General features: G+C 36.8%; 1 protein-coding gene across 10 annotated transcripts in view; it reads left to right on the top strand.

Moving 5' to 3' along the window:
* The window catches only part of TENM2 (teneurin transmembrane protein 2), a 1169384-nt gene that overhangs the window by 555397 nt on the left and 593887 nt on the right, over positions 1 to 20100 (top strand). The window lies entirely within an intron of this gene.

Genomic DNA, 20100 nt, shown 5'->3' with positions numbered 1-20100 from the left:
TTCATTATATGATTTTGAAAAATTAGCCCAATAGGATTTTCCTCAGAATAGGAAATGTAATTAACATTGGATATTAAGTGCCAGATTTCCAAAGCAAAAGCCACAAGGCTTGATGGAGAAAATAGAAATGCAGAGAGCAAACATAAGTGCTAGAAGCTGAAGGGACCCACGCTGGAACTACTCTACTGGTAATCACTCTGATAAAATGACAAAGACGTCCCAGAGGAGCCCTGGATTCTAGTATCCAGACACGAACTGATGCAATTTCAGGCAACCAATGACCTCTATCTGTGGGAATATTTATTTTTGGAAATGATCAATTAACCGATTTCAATTGTGAAAGAGAAGTGTATCTATTTTTTTCCAATGTGAGGGGGGTATTGGGCATTAGAAAAGCCCTTACAGATAGGACAAGGGAATAACCCGAGTTGGAGAGCTTTCGGTGTTTCCTACCTCAAGCAGACCTAGCCCTTTGCTGGTGGGTTTTTGTTTTGCATGGAAGCACTTCTTTGTCAGTTTTCATTCCTGAGGTGTGAAATGCTCCATAGGATGTTTTGATTCAACACCCATTCATTTCTTTTTTTCTGGGAGGAAAAAGCTTATATTTAGAAGGCATGAGTGTCAGCTACTTCTATTTTGTAATTAGCACTGTAAGTCCACTGGGGTAAGGATGCTCCAGATTTTTTTTTTTTTTTTTTTTTTTTTTGCTTTGATTCAAATACAATTTTTGTGCTTGACCCATAGTGGGTTTTTTTTGTTGTTGTTGTTTTGTTTTGTTTTTTTTCCTTCTGTCTTTAAATAAGAAAAGCTTCACAATTTGGCAGGAGATTTTACTTTCTAGTTCTAGTTTGTTTGCTGTTTGCCTCCTGTTCTTTTTTATGATAGTCGTTATCAAGCACTGGCTGTATCGAAAGCACTATGAGTTAAATGTGCCAAATGGTACCCCTAACAACAACAAGCAATGTCTGTCCTCTCACTGAGGATCTTAGGAAGACGAAAGATAGGAGCCGTACCTGGAGAACCACCTACTGGCCAGGTCCTAACTCCCTACCTTAGGAGAGCAGGAGAAAAAAGATCGCTGCGGATTGAGGGGATCCTGAGGATGGTAGCGTCTGAATTAGGAGTGGAAGGTGAAAACACAGAATAATCCTCATCAGCAAAATCAGAGGGATGATGTGCGATGTGGTGCCAAAAAGAGTGACTGACGCCAGTCTGATGAAGGCCTTGAATGGCAGTGCAAGGTATCTGATAGCCATGGGAGAGGTGTGATCTGGCAGCTTTTAGAGGAGTTGAGGGTCAGTATGGGGAAGGGCTGGAATAGTGGGTCCACACTGTCCCACACGCTCTCCCTAGGAGATTCTGGAACACCTGTCTAAGGGGCAGCTAATCTATTAAATTGCAGCCTTAAGGAGCTATTGCTACTAGTAGGGTATTGTTTATACCTTTTACCAATGTTGTAGTCTAGAGGCCGGAGGCCAATGAATAATCTATTATTGCATTAGCCTGGACATAGGTGGTAAGGTTGAGAAACATTGTTGAGGGGAGGGAGAGTGGCTTTGAGAAACGCCTTGCTATTATAATTATTGCAATTTCTTGTTTGTACTGTAGATGTCATGGCCTCATTAGGCAGGAATTTTGTGTATACGCATTTGTTTTCATGTTTTCGTAAGAAAAACCTTCACCATCCGTCAGAGATGAGACCCGTAGTTTAGAAGGTGTGGCGTTCTCTCAATGCTATTTGGGTATAATCAATTAGTGTTATGTTTGTTTCCTGTTCCCTGACATTGATGAGGATGGATTTTTATGATCGTTGAGGGTTTTCATCTATCTAAAAAGGTATATACTTTATTTATTAGAATTAATTGCCTCTCTGAATTACCTGTGTTGTCAGTTACTTTCTATAAACCTTGACTAACTTGCCTTGAACTCTTTGACGTCTAGAGTGTTTGACTGACAAGCTCAGCTGTGGCGACTAACTATATAATGAAAGTTTATATGTGAATGTATAAGATGTTTTCTTGTATTCAATAGACTTCACAGTGAGATGGAACGAAAATAATTATTAGCACAATTAAGTTAAGTGTCATGCTTTTCCTCAGCAACACCGATTTTACCAGCCTATTCAGGTGGACTGGGTCACCAATATCACCTCCGAACCAAACTATAGATGAGTGACTTTCCTTGTCCTCCAACCACTTTAATTTAATTTGTTCCATTTACTTTTCCAAGCTTTTCGTCTTCCCACCATTTTAATACCATCAGAGATGGGGGGCTGCCCATGACATTCACACTTGACATTATCAAACACAAAAGGCATCACTCATACACTTGACTGCATTACAATGCAAGGAAAAAAATAGATCCCAGAGGCTTAGAAATTATTGTCTCGTACCTTGAATGTAGGTGGATTTTTTTTTTTTTCTGTTTCCTCCAGCCTGTCTCATTTGACTGTTTTGCTTCTGTGTGTTTGCAGAGGGTTCTTAAAACCCTGGAAAAATCAGCACTCACAAATCCATAACGTACACATCCTTGTATTCACTGGAGGTATGTGTCTCAATATAATGGAAATTTACAACTATGCTATTATTATCTGTCATTTGCTAGGCACCAGCCACTTTTTGATACAGTACCAAAGTTGAGCCTTGCACTGGAGCTGCCTTTTCACTGTTGATTTCAATTCTTCTGACAATACGGCAGTTGTGGCCAAACCCTGTCCTGATTCACAGATCTGTGGTCACTGAAGTTTCTCCATTATTGCTGGGGAAGGAGGCCAGAGATTTATTGGAATCCACAGTAGCCCTGATCTCTGTGTGTGCGGGGTGTGTGTGTGTGTGTGTGTGTGTGTGTGTTTGGGGGATTTTTAAATTTAGTATAAATTTATCTGTACCTCCTTTTGCTTACTATTCTGAACTTTCTATTCCAAGACAATTTACTCACCCCTCCTATGTAAGACAACACTTGTGACCTGAACAAACAGAGTTATCAGATTGTGGTGAATTGCTTCAGTAGTATTACATCATGCATCGAGATGGCGTGCGCTGTAAAGCTCTGTAAAACAGCCAGCTACATGGAATCCTGCAGGTTTAATATACTTCTGCAGCCTTGTACTTGGGAAGGATTTCTGTAATTGGAGACAATCTGGGAAGGAGAACTTTTTAAGCCATTGGAGGCCGAAATACAAGTTTTTGAGAAATGTGACTTTATAGGCTTGAAACTGAATGGATTACAAATTTCTCTTAACTGGACAGAATCATAATTGCCTATATAGTACGGTCCTGATTATCCAGGGTTTGAATTTCCAGCCTGGGGATTATCCAGATTTCTTCTCTGACTCCCCTGTCTTCTTTCTAACTACCTGATGTGAATCATTTCCCTAATCATTGGCACCTCTGCTAATGCTATGGACGGGCATATTTGAGCAGCAAAATCCAAACCAGTGAATTATCATTCGGAAGAGCTAATTATGTAAAAAGTCTGGTTTTTGTAACTATTCACTAAAATTGACTGGCTAAATTTCAGTTGTGGCAGGGAGCGGTATCATTCTATTTACAAATAATGGCTTACTGTAGCTACTTCTATGTCAATATCACACCAACCTGTTTAAGGAGCAAAAAAGTAAATCAACGATGCCAAATAATGGTTTCATTGTTCTGACTTGTATCATTTTTCTCCCCTCCCACTAGACCAGCTACCAATTTTAATTACCTGTTTGGGAACTGGGCCTAGCTAGAATTTTAAAAGACAGCAGAGGCCGCATGGATGAAGCAAGTGTACCTTCTGCCGTGGATTAGGGTTCTGATTAGTGTATCCCTCTAGCGTTAAGTTCAGAAGTAGGTTATTGGTACCCAAGCCCCAGTTAGTAACTCTCTAACATTAGTCCTATCACATTTCCCTCCTTAGCTGGGTGGCAGGTAATCCTTGTTAAATTATTTATTTTTGATACCAAAATTTGGCTGAAATGGTGAAAGGAGAGGAAGTAGAGATAGCATTTTCAGAGAGGTTGTTATCATATAATAAGTGCAGAAGTCACCAGCCACCTTCCAAGTCTGCAGACCAGGGAGCAGGATTCTCTCTACTGGGTATTACTATAGAATCAAAATTTGATTTTCTATCCTATTGTATATCAGTTGTGGCTTGGATATTTTCAAAATCTTGTGGTCATCTCTGCCACTTAGTAACAATATCTCATCAAATAATGCACTCTGCTCTCACATTGTCTCCATTTTACAAACATGTTTTTATTAATACTTGGTAGCAGTTTGAGGTGCCTAAATTCATAAGATGTTTCCTTTTCTAAATATATGATGTGAAGTGATAAAATATATGTAATGTAATTGACACAATATGCTAAAGAGAAAAAAGTGGCAACAAAAGTTGCCCCCATGGTACTTTAAAAAATATTTTTATCACTAGACTAAAACTGATTCTGTTAGAAAGAAATTACTTGAAATTTTTAAATATCCAGGTGTAGGAGGTGATGTAGTATAATGACCAATAGTTTTCTTTTATTTCAGCATATTATGGGGGTACAAATGTTTAGGTTATGTATATTGCCTTTGCCCCACCTGAGTCAGAGCTTCAAGCGTGTCCATCCCCCAGACGGTGTGCACCGCACCCATTTGGTATGTATATACCAATCCCCCCATCCCCCTCCCAGCTGCCCGACACCCATGAGTGTTATTACTATATGTGCACTTAAGTGTTGATCAGTTAATACCAGACCAATAGTTTTCAATCCATCTTTTAAACAAGAATTTAAACAGTAGTATAGTACATAAAGCTGAAAACGTAAAACAACTGTTAGAAATATCATTGACACGTCTGGTCACAAGTTATGTATATAGATGATGCCTCTTAGCATTTAAATTTGTGTATCCATTTGCATACATATGTATATGCACACATATGAATAGAGAATATATGTATGTGCATATATCCGTTTCTATATCCATATCTATATCTATCTCCAGAGCAAGAGAGAGCCAAAGAGAGAGAGAGAGAATGAATGGGTGTGTTATTTCTGGTAAGATACTGTGTTTTTTTTTCCCAGCTGACATTATTAATTTCCCGCAACCTGACACACAGTGTGCTAAGGTACCAGGGATGCCAAGATGAACAAGACATAACTCTTTAGGAGTTCATGATCTAATCTGAAATTAGAAATTATTTGAATGTTGAATTTTCAGTCATGGATATGTTTAGTAATTGGAAACACTGACAGAGGAAAAAAAGCCAGGACTACAAAGCCATCTGAGCTCTCACTGGGTACCTCTACACTTTGTATGCTTTGCCTGGTCACGGGGAGAGTTGGAAGAGAAACACAGGCAGGTATGATTTGAGGGGAGATCTTCCCATAACATAAGCTTGTCCCAACTAAAAATAAATCTGGCTTTATGGAAAAGCCAGGCCAGAGTTTCTGAATTCTGTGTCACCACTTACTGCTGATACAGTTCACAAAGCAAAGATAGGATCCGTTTGTCTGACATTCACTATTCTCTGAGCTGTATACACCATTCACCTATATGAGGAACACAAGGGAAGGTGTCAATGTGCTTGGTATTAAACATGTATAAATAAGGTTTTATTTGAAAAGGATGAAATTGTGCATATTTTTCTAAAATGAAATGGGCTTATATGATTAAGATCCTTTTATTCTTGATCTGTATGATCTTTATGATGTATATGTTTTATGTGTTTATAATCACATACCGTATGTGATTTATATACACACACATATAGTCTCTAGAGGTCAGTAGAATATAAGAAATGGGCAAAATTCATGTCTAGATGAGACCCAGAGATTCTGGAGACCATTTTTCAAATGGTAAAATGATGATAGTCGACTAATGATATTAGGAACTGAAATCATTAATCAGTGTTAACAAAAAAGTCATGTCATTCTTGTTCCTGAAATGAATCTAATCTATTTGTTTTAAGCAAATTTCAGATAAATGAACATTTACATGGCAAGAACCTTTACAGAAACCCAGGCTGTAATTACTGTATTATGGTTTATTATAACAGACTGTGATTCTGCAGAAGCATTTTTGAGGATTTTTTTTAATGTTACCAGAACAAAAAGGTAATTTGTTTTTAAACACTTGACTATTACATCCAAAACACTGTTTCTATTTTAGCTGCCAGTTCAGTCTCCTTGACTCTTAGAAATGAATGAGTTAATGATTTATATGTTTCAACTGTATTTGTTCTCATGAACTAAATGTCCCTGATGTTGGCAAAATGTATTAGAAAATTGTGATTTATTTTATATATTAAGCTAAAATTGTTGATAGTCCAGCCTATTGCTGCAGAGTTGAGCATGTTTCTCAAGTTTTTCTCTGGAAAATTCATGCACCAAAAGTGTACAAAATGACAGCATGTAGCTGTGAACTATTTGACAGTGGAGTTGTTGGTGCCTTTTATATACCATTCCATGCAAGGAACAACAGCACAGCAGGGACTTAGATTCCATCTGAATTTGGGGATGAATGATAATCTTTTAAGTTGAGGTTGCATGCCTTGGTTTAGAATTAATAGGCCTCACACATGTTAATGTCATTCACACTTGAAACTAACCTATCAATAAACTATCCCCATATTTGTTTATTTACATTACTGTGGATTGAGTTTTAGCTCAGTTTCCTTTACGATAAATCCTAAACCAGGGGTTGCAAACACAAATGCCTAAAGGGGAGTAGTCAGAAATAAAATCATAAGAGGTGATGGGAATCTATGGAGCAGTGAAGAGGCATTACAATTACACACACACGCACACACACACACCCCCACACCCCAAACCCCCCAAACCTATACTGCCTTAAAACAAAATAAAACAAAACAAAACCTACTCAGCATTTTTAGAGAGTGACTCTGTGGACAATTTAAAAGAACTTTAGATTGAGAGTGGCTTCAATCATCACCAAGAGATTACCAGTAGATAGTCAATAAATATCAGTGGAGCACTTCCAATGGCTAATCTACTTTGTTGCCAATTATTAAACAAGGAAGATACGATACATGTCCTGTCCTCAGGGAGTTTACTATGGAATTGGATGCCTCCAGCACATCATCTTCCCTGCCTCTGAGCCCCCATATCTGCTCTCCCAAACTCCTACATTCTCAGCTCCATCCCTACAGAACTCTTTTCAGCCTTTTCAGCTTTTGCGACTGTGCCTTTGCAGATGCCCATCCTTTTTGTCTTCATCAACACTCTGGCTTCCTCTGGCTAAATCCTATTCGTTTTTTAAGTCTCAGTTTAAATGTCACTTCCTCCCAGAAGTTTTCCTTGACTACCTTCCTTAAGTCTAAATTAGAGGCTCCCACTTTGTCAACCTATGACAATGCATTTACCTTATTGTAACACTATCCTCACTTTAATAACTGCTGCTTTAATTGTCCATAGTTTATATAAGGTTTTAAGCTCAGTGAGGACAGGAACCATTTGTGGACAACATTTCTGAATCACTGATGCCTAGAAAAATACCTGGCAGCATAATGACTATTTCATCAAGAACTCTTGAATGAGTGTGTAAATACATAAATACTTACCATGCATTGATAAATTAAAAAGGAGATATCACATCTTCAGGGAACTGGAAAGCATTAACCTTGTGTTTGCTCTCAAGCCTTACTCTAGGCAGGTTCAATGTATCCCAAGGTGTTACCTTTCTTCTGCCTCTACTTACCAACCTGAAGTAGATCCAGGTTCCTAAGTTCCAGAACAGAATCATCATTTTAGTTGGAGCAGATTGTACACTTTTTAGTTGTTTTCTCTTTAGTCTGATCATGTAACTTATTTTGGAAGGTAGAGTTGTTTGGGGGGTGGCGTAAAGCGGTGACTCCCTCTCTAGTGATGGGTCTCAAGATATCAGGATTGCTTAAAAAGAACATGGACTCTAGGAAGCGCAATCACGAATATGTATTAAGTGGCTACTCAATATCAGGCACTTTGCTAGGAACTGGAGATTCAGAAACGATGCTGCAGAATAAATATGTATTGATTTATTTTTAGTTGGGTCTTTGGGACCAGATCACTTTATGTGAGGCTCTTGTCCCCCCAAATCATACTCCTCTGCTTTCTTTTCCAACCCTTCGCCTTAAATGTTTCAATAAGTTCTTTGATTTCTCCTTGTTTGATAAAGTCGAGCTGCCCCTAGTTGCTTATAATTGAAAGACACTACTAGGTGCCAATCCTCCTTCTTTAAATACCATGTTAGTTAAGTTTGCATTCTTAGCATGAGATTTCCGAGGTGCCCACACTATCATCCTGTGCTGATGGGCATGTAGCTGTTGTCAGAGTTCTCATTCGACTTCTATTTGCTTTTTAAATATTGGCTATTTGGAAAAGCCATACTCTCAAAGTAGAAAACTTATTCTCATAGCACCCTGACATATAGTTAAGAATAGATTTAGAATTAAGGAGTGGACAATTTTAATCTTTTATGATTTACACCCAGCTATATTCCAGATATTACTACCGCTTAATTCACAAATGTATGATGAGTTTGGAGAGAGGCCTGAGGAATGATGTGGAAAGAGTGTTCAGATATGGTACCTTCATCTCTTTATTATTGTTACTTTTAATTACCTTCTGCCTTAATCATCTAACTCTTTGCTTATTGTTGTTTCTTGTGTCCAAAGGGGGAAGTGAATATTTCATGAGCAGTATAAAATGGGATTATTCCCATATATTAAATGACGAAGGCAGCACTGGAATGGTATTACTCAGGAAGAACTGGAGCATACCTTATAAGGCATGGGGTGAGGGAGGGGTGGGCGATTCTTCTATAGATTGGGAATATTTGCTGTTAGCATCAGGGATTTTATTTTTTAATATTGTGCCAGGCAAGTTAAACAGAGGAACATGTGGAGATTAATAATAAACAAATCATTTGCTTCATCTCTGGTGAAAATTTAAGAGCTCATCAATCAAAATATTTTCCTAAAAATCCATTGTGTTTTTATATTACATAAAGACATAAACAACCTTACAGCCATCCTAGAAGTTATTTAGATGACAATATAATACAAATGTTAAGCAAATAAGAAGATTATTATTTGAGTTATACAGTTGGCCCCACAAAGGGCCCCATCTGTGGATTCAACCAACCTCAGATGGAAAATATTGAAAAAAATACAATAATACAAATAAAAAACAATGCAGTATAACAGCTATGTACATAGTATTTCATTGTATTAGTTATAATAAGTAATCTAGAGATTATTTAAAATATATGGAGGATGTACATGAGTTATGTGAAAATATTGTGGCATTTATATAAGGCATATGTTATATCTCCTGTGGATACCAAGGGATGACTGCACTAATAAACATAAAAGCTTGTCAGTTTACTTTCCTCTGACAACATGTATATTAAATTATTTGAGTTCACAATTGTAATATATGTTTTAATTTTAGAAACATACCCCTTCATTGGTTCCATGAGAATGCTACCAAAATGTAAATTTCTGCCTCACTCTCCCTTTCCTTGTCTAAAGGGTATCCTTTTAAATCCACTCCTACCTCTTATGTGGAAACTCTTAATATCCAGGATGGTTTATTATATTTCTTCTTGCATAAGGACATGCTTTTAGGAAAAAAAAAAGAGAGTAATTCTTTAAAAAATGGAATGTGCTTGCCATGAGCAAATATATTCTATTTGTAGAGAATTACAACCACCTTATACCAATCACAGTATCCCTCATTTCCAAAGCATTCTAGAATGAGTAATCATCAATATCTGAGTAAAGAAAAAAAATTCTTTCAATTTAGTTAGATGATTTTAGCTCACAAAAATGTATACAGTTGTTAAAAAATAGATCTTTGGCTTTTAACTTGGGTTTATTTTGCAATTTTGAAAGTGCCTGTGGATTGTTAATGTTAAATTGATAATTGTTGAGCTCTGAGGGGGGTGCAACATCTTCAGTCTGAGCTTATTACAGTGTAAAATATGGATTGCCTTTACCCTAATGGCCTCTGAATCCTATTACCATCCCATTAGAGAGTGTGGGATTTTTAGTAATTCTGTTGTTGTTTCCAGTGGGCAGTGAATATAATGGGGGAAGGGCAGGGGTTAATGCAATTCATCTCTTTCAATACTTGTAACTCCAAGTCCCTTATCACTCACTGTGGTTTCATTAGGATTTTTTTTTTTTTTTTGCCTTTTTTTCTGTATCTTTAAAGCCCCAAATATTTCTATATGCCTCTTCTAACCAGAAGAATTTGGGGGAGTATATTGGTGATTCTTAGGTTTAAATCAGATTTTCAATATTGGCTTTTCATAAACTGAAGATAAATAAATAAGGTGGTACGTCAGCTTGTTGTGAAACAGGCTGTAGCTCAGAAAGGTTTTCAGTGACTGTCCTTGTGCCAAGAATAGTATTGAAATAGCTCTTCAATCAAGATCATTTATAAAGCCTTTTGGAAGGAGAAGCATGATACCAGTGGGTCAGATCAATGCGCTAGTGTTTTGGATATAATGTTTCCATGTGTTCCTGGAGACAGCTGTGTCCTGGGTGCTGGTGGTGCTAGAGAGAATTGGAAAAGATTTCAAAGTGATAGAAATTAGATTCCTTTAAAGGGAAGTTTATGAGTAATAGTTTATTCCCTACATCTCCGACATGCTCAGTAGTTGTACATGTCTGATTATATATCTGTGGTTTTATTCATGAAATTTGTTTTTAGCTAATACAGCTTTTTTCGGAATAAATACGAACATCAGATTACTCCTCAGTATGTCAAAACAAATTAGTTTCCTACAGTGATGCAATGAAAGGTGTAACTATTTTTCCTTTTTATATGTCAGAAAGCATTACGGGGACTGGGAAATTCCTACTTTTTCCCCTCTTAGCCCATGAGCCTGGTGGTTTGCAAAGGTCTGGTTTAATTCACAAGCATGGGCACCCAGAGCTCGAGCACCTCCCTCTACTGCCATTAATGGGAATCACATGCTGAGATCCAAAGAGGCAAACACGCTCAGAAAAAGGCTGGAAATGGCAGGAGGTGATCAGACCATTTCAATCTGTTGAAAGTGAGTGATATTCCCAGGGCTTATTGTTCATCTTCGCAGAGAATTAAGTTTCCATATGTTTCATCATAAATGAAATGAGTGTGCAACATAATTGCAATATGAAAATGTCCACTGGATGATGCAGTAGAAAACTGGTGTTGCAGGGGATGGGGGAGGCAGAAGGCTGGGCAGGGAATTCTTCTTGGCTTCGTATTCTAAATATCTTCATTGCCCACCTGGTTGTAGCTAAGAGGCTAACTCTGCTAATGGTGCTTAGGTATAGATACAATAATTTGCGTATTTGCATTGAATATTCATGCATCAAGTTTCTCTTTGAGATATCAGATCATATTTCTAGACAGACTGTGATAGTATTTCTTTCCATCAATTCGGTGTATTGAGTGAAATTCATTATGTAGCTACTGATACAATTAGTTTTCATTCAAATGAACTGATCTGAATAAGCATTATAAAAGGTTATTTCCTTCTGATTCTTATTTATAGACTACCTTTCCCATCCATTTCTGTTCCCACAATCACTTGGGATGCTCAAACAAAATAACAGCAACAAAAAAAGAAATAAAAGCTACTATAAGTATGTACTGATGTAATATTTAATCCTTAAAAAACCAGCATGCATACACAAGACCATTTGCAGAGTATTACTGAATGCATGGAAGAGATACATAGATAGAACTTATGTAGAATTACTTGCTGTTTTGCAAAGGACAATGTGAGGGATGCTGGTTATTCAACAAGTAAAGTGTGGCCCTCTGTTTTTCATTTATGGTTGAGTCCCATTTAATTCATCTTGTCCCTTTGTTCTTGGAACTTTCCTTCAAATCTCCAAGAAACATAAAAATCAGATGATACTAATGTTTCTTTCCATGAGGAATGATGTATTATATTTACCATTGTCACAAAGCCACAGACCTGTCATTTGTTGTCTCTGTACAGTGTTCCCTTAGTGCACAACATACAAAATATTTAACAATTATTGAATATAATTAAACCAGTAATGAAATTTGACTGTTCATAAGACTGGTAGTTTTAGTTTTTAAACTACTACCCAAATTCAAAAATAAATGTGAATTGTGTCGAATACACAAGAATACTGAATATCACATTTATGCCATTTTCCATTCAATGCTTTTAGGGAAATATTTGCTATAAGTTTATGATAGCAACAGAAATTAGTATATTTTATTTAAATGTATATTTTTAACTATAAAACTAGAATAGTCCTTGCAGGAAATTTGGAAAATTCAGAGAAAAATTAAAGAAAATAAAAATCATCCATAATCCCATACAAATCTGTTTTTATTAACCTACTTAAGCATTTTATAAATTTGAGCTTTTGTTTCTTGCATTCATTATTATGCAAGAGAATTCTTTAGAAATGTGTGTGTGTGAGATATGAGGATCTAGTTCTATATTAAATTTTTTATTCAGTAAGGTATATTACAGGGATTTCTGATCTATACAACGTGCTTGTGTGTATGTGTGTGTGTGTATAGCACATATATATATTTCACACTGTTACTACACCATTTTATTGTATAATAAGTTTATAGGAAGTTTAATAGGGGAGGCTCTCATCTTTATTTTTCTTCTCTTGTGAATGTCTTGCTTAAATTTTTATCTTAATTATTCATTTGTATCTATATGTGTATATAGACAAATAGAAAAAATAGTGCCATGCCTTAACAGTATTTTTTTCTCTTTGACTCTTTAATTTAGTGGGAGTTTTGTTTTGTTTTGTTTGTTTGCTTTTTCTCCAGTAAAACACTTCTTCCCTTTTGAATATGTGAGTTTGTTGTTTTGGTTTTTCTCTTAGATTTGTCTTAACCAGGCAATATTTTCTGAAATTTCATTAAAAATACCTATGTATTTGCATACAATGAGGTAAAAAATGTCTCCTACTTCTGCTTTCTTTTCTTCTTGAGAAAACAATGTATGTCTATTAAAAAGTGCCAATTAGTCTACCATGGGCCAAGAAAGTTAGATCTTTTGAAACATAGCTGCACATAATAAAATGCTGATCTAATGTGGTTGGTCTTTATCCATTTGTGTCAGTAAGTGCCCTAAGAGGACAGAGAGTTCTGATGGCTCTAGCTTCCCCAAGGGTGAAATTTTCTAGGATGTAACCCATACAAAACCAGGCTAGTGTGAAGTTCTGTAAAGAAAGGGTTCCTTGGTGGAGTATATTTGAGAAATATTTCATATAGTAGCCTTTTCTTGGTACTTCACAATAACTATTATCATATTAAATGCTCTGACAAGTTCTACAATAAAAGCATGTTTGGTTTGTTTGGACCCATCTTCTCCCAGATGTAATCAATGACATACACATTTGCGATTTTTTGGATGCAGGGGAAGATTATTTGATTTAATGGTCTGTGTTTTGTTGTGGGGTAAACATATAATCTATTACTTAACCAAGGAACTTATACTGGGTATTCAAATTGGCCAGACATTCCAATTAATTTTAATGTCCAGTGAGTCTTGTTTCTTTAAGGTATATAATGAAGATAATTCTAATCAGATCTTAAGAAACAGTTCTCAAAACATTTCACTCATTATCTATTTATTTTATAACCAGTAGTAGTTGTAGTTGAAGTAGGCTATATTATACAATCCTCATGCTTAGTAGCTCTACAACATTTTGTAAATATATTAAACTTTTCGCATATTAGTTTTGTTTGTAAAATGGGGACAGTATCTTGCAGGATATTGTGAACAGCAGAAAGATGTATATAAAGCCCTTAACCCTATTTCTACATAGAATAGCCACTCACAAAATGATAGTTGGCATTATTCCTAATAGTCATTGACAAGAAGAATTAACAGGACATATTCCCTGCTCTGATACACCTTAACAGTGGTGCAATAAGAAGTAACAATTTCATAATGCTTTGCAATATACATATATTTTTATGTATACCGTTGAGAGGATAAGCATCCAAATAAAGTAGAAGAACAGGAAAATGCAGTGAGGGAGCTAAGATCAGGTGTTACAGTGGTTGCCAGGAGGTGGTTATTCCATGCCGCAGCATATGCCAATACAGAATCAGGACAAACACTTATCCCTTCTACAGGAGGACTTTACCTAGGTTGGGCACTGAAGGCTTTCACATATTTGGATAGAACCGAATCAAAATCGTATGAAACTTCAGTTCCTCAGCTCCAAGTGCTTAGTGAGTTAGGCTTCTTCTCTGGTAACCCTTTTATGGAATGTGATTTTTAAAAGCATCCTAAAGTTGTAAGTGCCTTTTTGTCCTGTTGACATCTGATTCATCAATGAGTAAACCATCCTGTGATTGTTACTGGAGCATCCTTTTGTCCTGGAAGTGAAGCCCCAGCTCAGCAAGAACAATGTGGAAATGTTGGTAAACCCCTTTATTACTTTAAGTCTAGACTACCATAACTCTCCATTTGTGGGTCTTTGAAACTATGTTATTTATAGATGCAACTGAAGAGTATAAGGCAGCCCAGATCCTTCCTGGCATTTTGTCACCTCAGCATATTTAGAACCGTCAATTCCATCCTTGTATCGGCTACCCATAAAATTTTACATTGATCACACAAATGGTGCCTCTGAAATGTGGTTTCATTCTGCCTGTCTCATGGTTTTTTTTTTTCTTTCACAGACCCTCGTCACTTTTAAAGACTTAAATTTAAAAGCTTTGGATATTGTGCCCTGAGCTTGAGGGTGGGTATATTCAAAGTTACGTGGACTAGTTTTAGCTTTGATTGTATTTTTAAAGATAAACTCTTTTTTACTTCAACAAAATATATATTCTTTATTGATAGGAAAAATATAAATTTTATTTTTTACTTTTTTCTGTCATATTCATTACATCCTATACTATGAGTTCAAATATTTTTCTAGGCACATACTATAAAATGTTTAATATAATAAGATTTATATCATAGTTGTTTAATAAGCTACATTTAAAATGGATGTTCTTGTGGTCTTTTTCTATGCTTAAAAACTTTCTTTTAGGGCCGGGCGTGGTGGCTCACGCCTGTAATCCTAGCACTCTGGGAAGCCGAGGTGGGCGGATCGTTTGAGCTCAGGAGTTCGAGACCAGCCTGAGCAAGAGCGAGACCCCATCTCTACTAAAAATAGAAAGAAATTATATGGACAGCTAAAAATATATATAGAAAAAATTAGCCGGGCATGGTGGTGCATGCCTGTAGTCCCAGCTACTCGGGAGGCTGAGACAGGAGGATCCCTTGAGCTCAGGAGTTTGAGGTTGCTGTGAGCTAGGCTAATGCCACGGCACTCACTCTAGCCTGGGCAACAGAGTGAGACTCTGTCTCAAAAAAAAAAAAAAAAAAAAAAAAAAAAGCTTTCTTTTAATAATTGCCCAATATTTCATCCTATGAAGTTTGTGATTTATTTAATTCATTTAGCAATTATTCCTAATATTCAGTAGGTGTTCACTCTTTACATGATCCTGCCAGTAGCTTCTGGAAATATAGTTACAGAGAAAGATAGACACAGCCCATGCCGCTGTGGAATTAACTATCTACTGTTGGAGTTTGGAGCTTCTCTCATTTTGAAGCTATTATAAAAAATGATAACTTTGAAACTTAATTAAATCACTCAAGAATATTTGATCTTGCCCTCTCTGTCTATTCATGCGAAGAATACAAGTGTTTTTCTGAAAGGGTCATAGCCTTGGAGAAACTTTCCATGATCTGCCCTCTTTCATAGACCTTCTTCTTCTAGTCATGTACCCTAGCTTGATCATTTTCTTATGGACATAAATTCTGCCTCTCCTCTTGAACCCTGTAAAATGAGAACTGAAATTGAACTGCATTTGGAGGTTAGGCAAAGGCACTATGCCCTTTGCCAAATCTCATTTAGCCATGAGTCTAGCCCAAGGCGGTGGGCCTCTGGTCAGTGTTCTATTGCTCTAGGCTTCTGCCTATCTGAGAAGAGAAGTTGGGAATTGAGAGTTAAATTAAAGCTGTAAATATTTATTCTCATCTTCACTCTAAGTTCTGGATTTGCTTTTAGATGGTAACATATGCACTATATTCTTTGGGTCTGTCCACTGTTAATAGAAATATTCCTGAAATTGAAAAGATGTCCCTAGTTACAGCCATTTCTTCTAGGTGTCAGAGACAAACCACCATTGTAGGTCTTTGCACTTCATTTTGTAAGTGTTTCTGGCATGAGTCCTTGTTTAACAGGAGTGCATGTTTCTTTTTTCTCTTTCACCCAAGCAAAATACCCACGTTGTTGCCAAACCATGCTAGTAATACCATGCAGATGTCCTTGAGTGACAACCACATGTAGATTTACAGACGACTGGGGTATCTGTTTTTGCTGAAATGTGACTTTTCTCATGCATATCTAGACTTCCATGTACATTCTTTAAGTTATATGTTCCCTGCCGGATAGAAAAGAAACATTGTATAAAATTGAAACAATTTTAAAATATACAGTATTTAAGAAAAACTCAAATTCCTTAAATCTGCTAGTGGATTGGAAATCTGGCTTGATGCATCCACTACTAAAATTAAATTGTATTACGATCATATCATACAATGCCAGGTGTCAGCTTTCTGTTCCTTCTGTCTTTAGCCATAGAAGTTGTATTTCCCATTGATAGATAACATCACACTTTGCACCTAAATGCAACATGTGAGATGCAAATTTGAGAAAGCACATGGTATTTTATTTTAATCTTTAAAATATATAATCTACAAAAATATAATGCTTAGTCTAACCCACATGGCAGTATAGTAACTAACTGAATATGGCTCTAGAAATGTGGGTTGTCATGAAACAAATCTCTTTCTTCTAGACATTGGAAATTGGGCTCTATCAATATATTCAATTTAAAAGTAGTATTTGTATCCAACCAATGGTGGTTTACAGATAAACTACCATTGTAGGTCTTTGCATTTCATTTCACAATCATCCTCCTGTACAGATACATAATTTTCATGTGTTTTGTTTAATAATACATTGCAATGTTTTCATTCATTAAAAGGAGCAATCTTTAAAGCCTAGAATCAGAATTGAATGCTCTTAAAGTAATTGTGATTTTGTGGCATGCTTCATTATTTCTTTTTGTGGGGTCAATGATTCAGATAGTAAGAAGAGAGAGAATTGTGCACTTCAGTGTCTTTTCAAATAGAACTAACCTCAAGCAGAGATTGTCTGTCTTCGATCATATGTTATCCTGGATGACTGAGAAGAAAATCTGATCCGTTCACCTATGTCACACTAGTTTTGATACATCAAAGCCCTTGCAATTTTACTTACAAATACAGATTAGGAAATGAAAGGTTGATTGTCTCTGGCAGTTTGAAATGCATTATATTTGTTCTGACCCCAGCTCAAATGAAAATAGAATGGTTTCAAACCTTGGAATGGTCCAGCAACTAAAATTACTCATTTGAAACTGCCAGGACTGATCAGCGTAAAATCAAGAAGCTCTTTCTGAGTCCTTCATTTGGAGAACATCAATTTCAAGGATTTAAGATAATCACCTCACCTTATTATCAGATAAATCTTCTTTTACATGAGCAGCTACTATCTCTCAAGATAGCCTTTCACTTATTAAAAAAAAAAAAAAAGGGGGGGGGTGGAAAGGAGAGAAAGGCTTCCAGGAGAGAAGGCAATCAAAAGAGAAACTAGTAAAACTGAATCAAAAGGCTATACAAAATTAAATTACTTTTTAGTATTTGTTAGTCACCTAGGATCACAGAAACTCTAAGTGTCAAGAAATATCTAGCCCAAAGCCTACTTTTGAAATACAGAGAAACTGAGACCCCAAGGATGAAAATGACTAACTCAGAAAATTGGGGCTATGGAGGAGATGCAACTGATGAGATTTTATCCCATGATGAGGATTTATGATGTGAAATCTAACATCGCCAAGATCCACAGCAAACAGACCCATTCTGAAACAAGAGGTTACTTTTCAAACCAATTACTTTTTCAAAAAATACTCGCCCTCAAGCTTTCCTGAACTATTTCTCGTGTTGCTGTTCGTATTGAGGAGAATAAACAGGGGCCATGTGGATTTCTTCAGTTGCTTAGTATTCCTTTAGCAATTTCAGACTTATTTGTGTCTGAGGAAGGAAGCCTCTTATATCAAAACATGACATATAAACTAACTGCTGGTTTTGACATTGAACTTCAGATCTAGGGTTGGTAAGAGTGTTTGCACTTAATGTTTGTAATGTACAAATAGATCCTTGTTTAAATCCTCAGCAAGAACAGCCTTGTGTAAAGCTTTATTCACCGTGTCTTCCTTCTCTCTCCTCCCTGTAAAATAAAGGCAGAAAGACTTCATCGCAGTCACTAAGCACAGGGATTATTAGAAAGTCAGAATGACTGTTTGGTTTCAGTGCAATTTCAGTGTGTAAATGTTCACATCTACCAAAGGGTATTGTTAATGGAAGCAAAACCTCCCACCCTTGTGCGATTTCCCCTTTTGATGTGAATTTTTCTCTTAATGCTATTTTTCTGAGTATCCCCCAGTCGGCTCCTATATATGCTGGCAAGTTTCATGCTAGATGACCCAACAGCCACTGGAGGTGAGAGAGGAGAGTAATGCTGATTAAGTGCTGATTACGTGCCAGAGAGCTTACTGCCGTTATTTTTAGTAAACCTCAACAACTCCAAAAAGTAAATATTGCTCCCATTTTCTAAATGAGGAAACTGAGGCGCCAAAAGCCTAAATAGTTTCCATGATCCCCCACAGCTGGGAAGCAGGAAACTTGGCTTTGACTCTGTCCAACCCCTCTGCTCCCATCCACTGGACTGTCCCCTCCAAGGACTCCTCCAGAGACCCTCAGTTCCAAGAACTTCTTGGGCCAGTTCCCATTGATTTCATTGAACTACTTTCTATTGTTTGTTCAATGAATTTTCTGTGTTAATGGAAGAAAAAAAAAGAGCATTCAGAGGCATCAAGAAATATCTCTTGTTCCATCAAGATGCCTGTGTTAGGTTTAGAGGAACAGGTCCATGGTTCTCTCCAGCAATCAGTTCACCTTCAAAGGACAAAGTCCTGCTAGAACTGGAGTTCCCAAGAGCACATGAAGGGGCCAGCTCAGAGCCCAGCTTTTCCAAATCCAACTTTTTAAGGGAAAAGTTCATGAACTTAACCCTCCATTTTTCAGCCCCCGCCCACCCAATTGGGGTTATGAGAATTTCTTGTGTCTGAAGTGCTGAGACTGGGACAAATGTTGCTGGGACCCACTTGCCATAAATACCCCATACATGTAACTTTTATGAAGCTTATGAGAACCCTTAAAATGTCCCTTGGGTACTAGAAATGGTTCACTTAGAACAGATAAAATAGGCATTTGACACCATGGAGTGGGAAAGCAGTTGAGAGGACAGAGGAGATAGTTAGAAATAATAAATAATATGACAGTGCTACTAATATATATGTAATTGCATGTTATTACATCATAATTAATATTTTTGTTACAGTTTAATATCATAATGCAATAGTATTACTTTTAAGGTTATACATGAATACTATATTTCCATATTTCTATAGTAATCTGTACAAATCTCTCCCACCATACTTACTATGTTCTCTTACAGTTATACACACACACACAGACACACATGCACACATGCACACACACCCCCACTGCTCCCACTCGGCTGAGTGCTTGCTATCCTGTGCTACCCACCTCTAGTTCTTTATTGCCTGGCATATTCTGAGTAGACAGGAAATGCTGACTGAAAGAATGAATGAACAAACCTGTGAATAACAGGATACAACGAGATCACACCCACATCCCGTGAGTCGAGACGCATTCACCCTTTTGGAGTCGGAAGAGATTGGTGCCTGAGAGATCAGTAAAGCCTGAAGGAGTGAAGGAAATCTGGCACATGGACATCACATGTGGGCCACTGTCTGTTAACTTTCCATTTTTACTTTACATACCAGGAGAGCAGATTGATATTGCATTTTAATTGTGTATATTAGAGGAAGGCATATGGTTACAACATTCTCTTATTTACCTTCTGTAACATGAAATTTGTCATTTTATTCCCAAAATAAAGGATTGAAGGGAGAGCGCCTGGTTCTTACACAAGTTCAAT

This window comes from Eulemur rufifrons, chromosome 10 (genome assembly GCF_041146395.1).
Source record: "Eulemur rufifrons isolate Redbay chromosome 10, OSU_ERuf_1, whole genome shotgun sequence".
In the NCBI taxonomy this organism is placed as follows: Eukaryota; Metazoa; Chordata; class Mammalia; order Primates; family Lemuridae; genus Eulemur; species Eulemur rufifrons.
The sequence above is the reverse complement of the archived record's forward strand: the minus strand, read 5'-3'. Positions and strand labels throughout refer to the sequence as shown.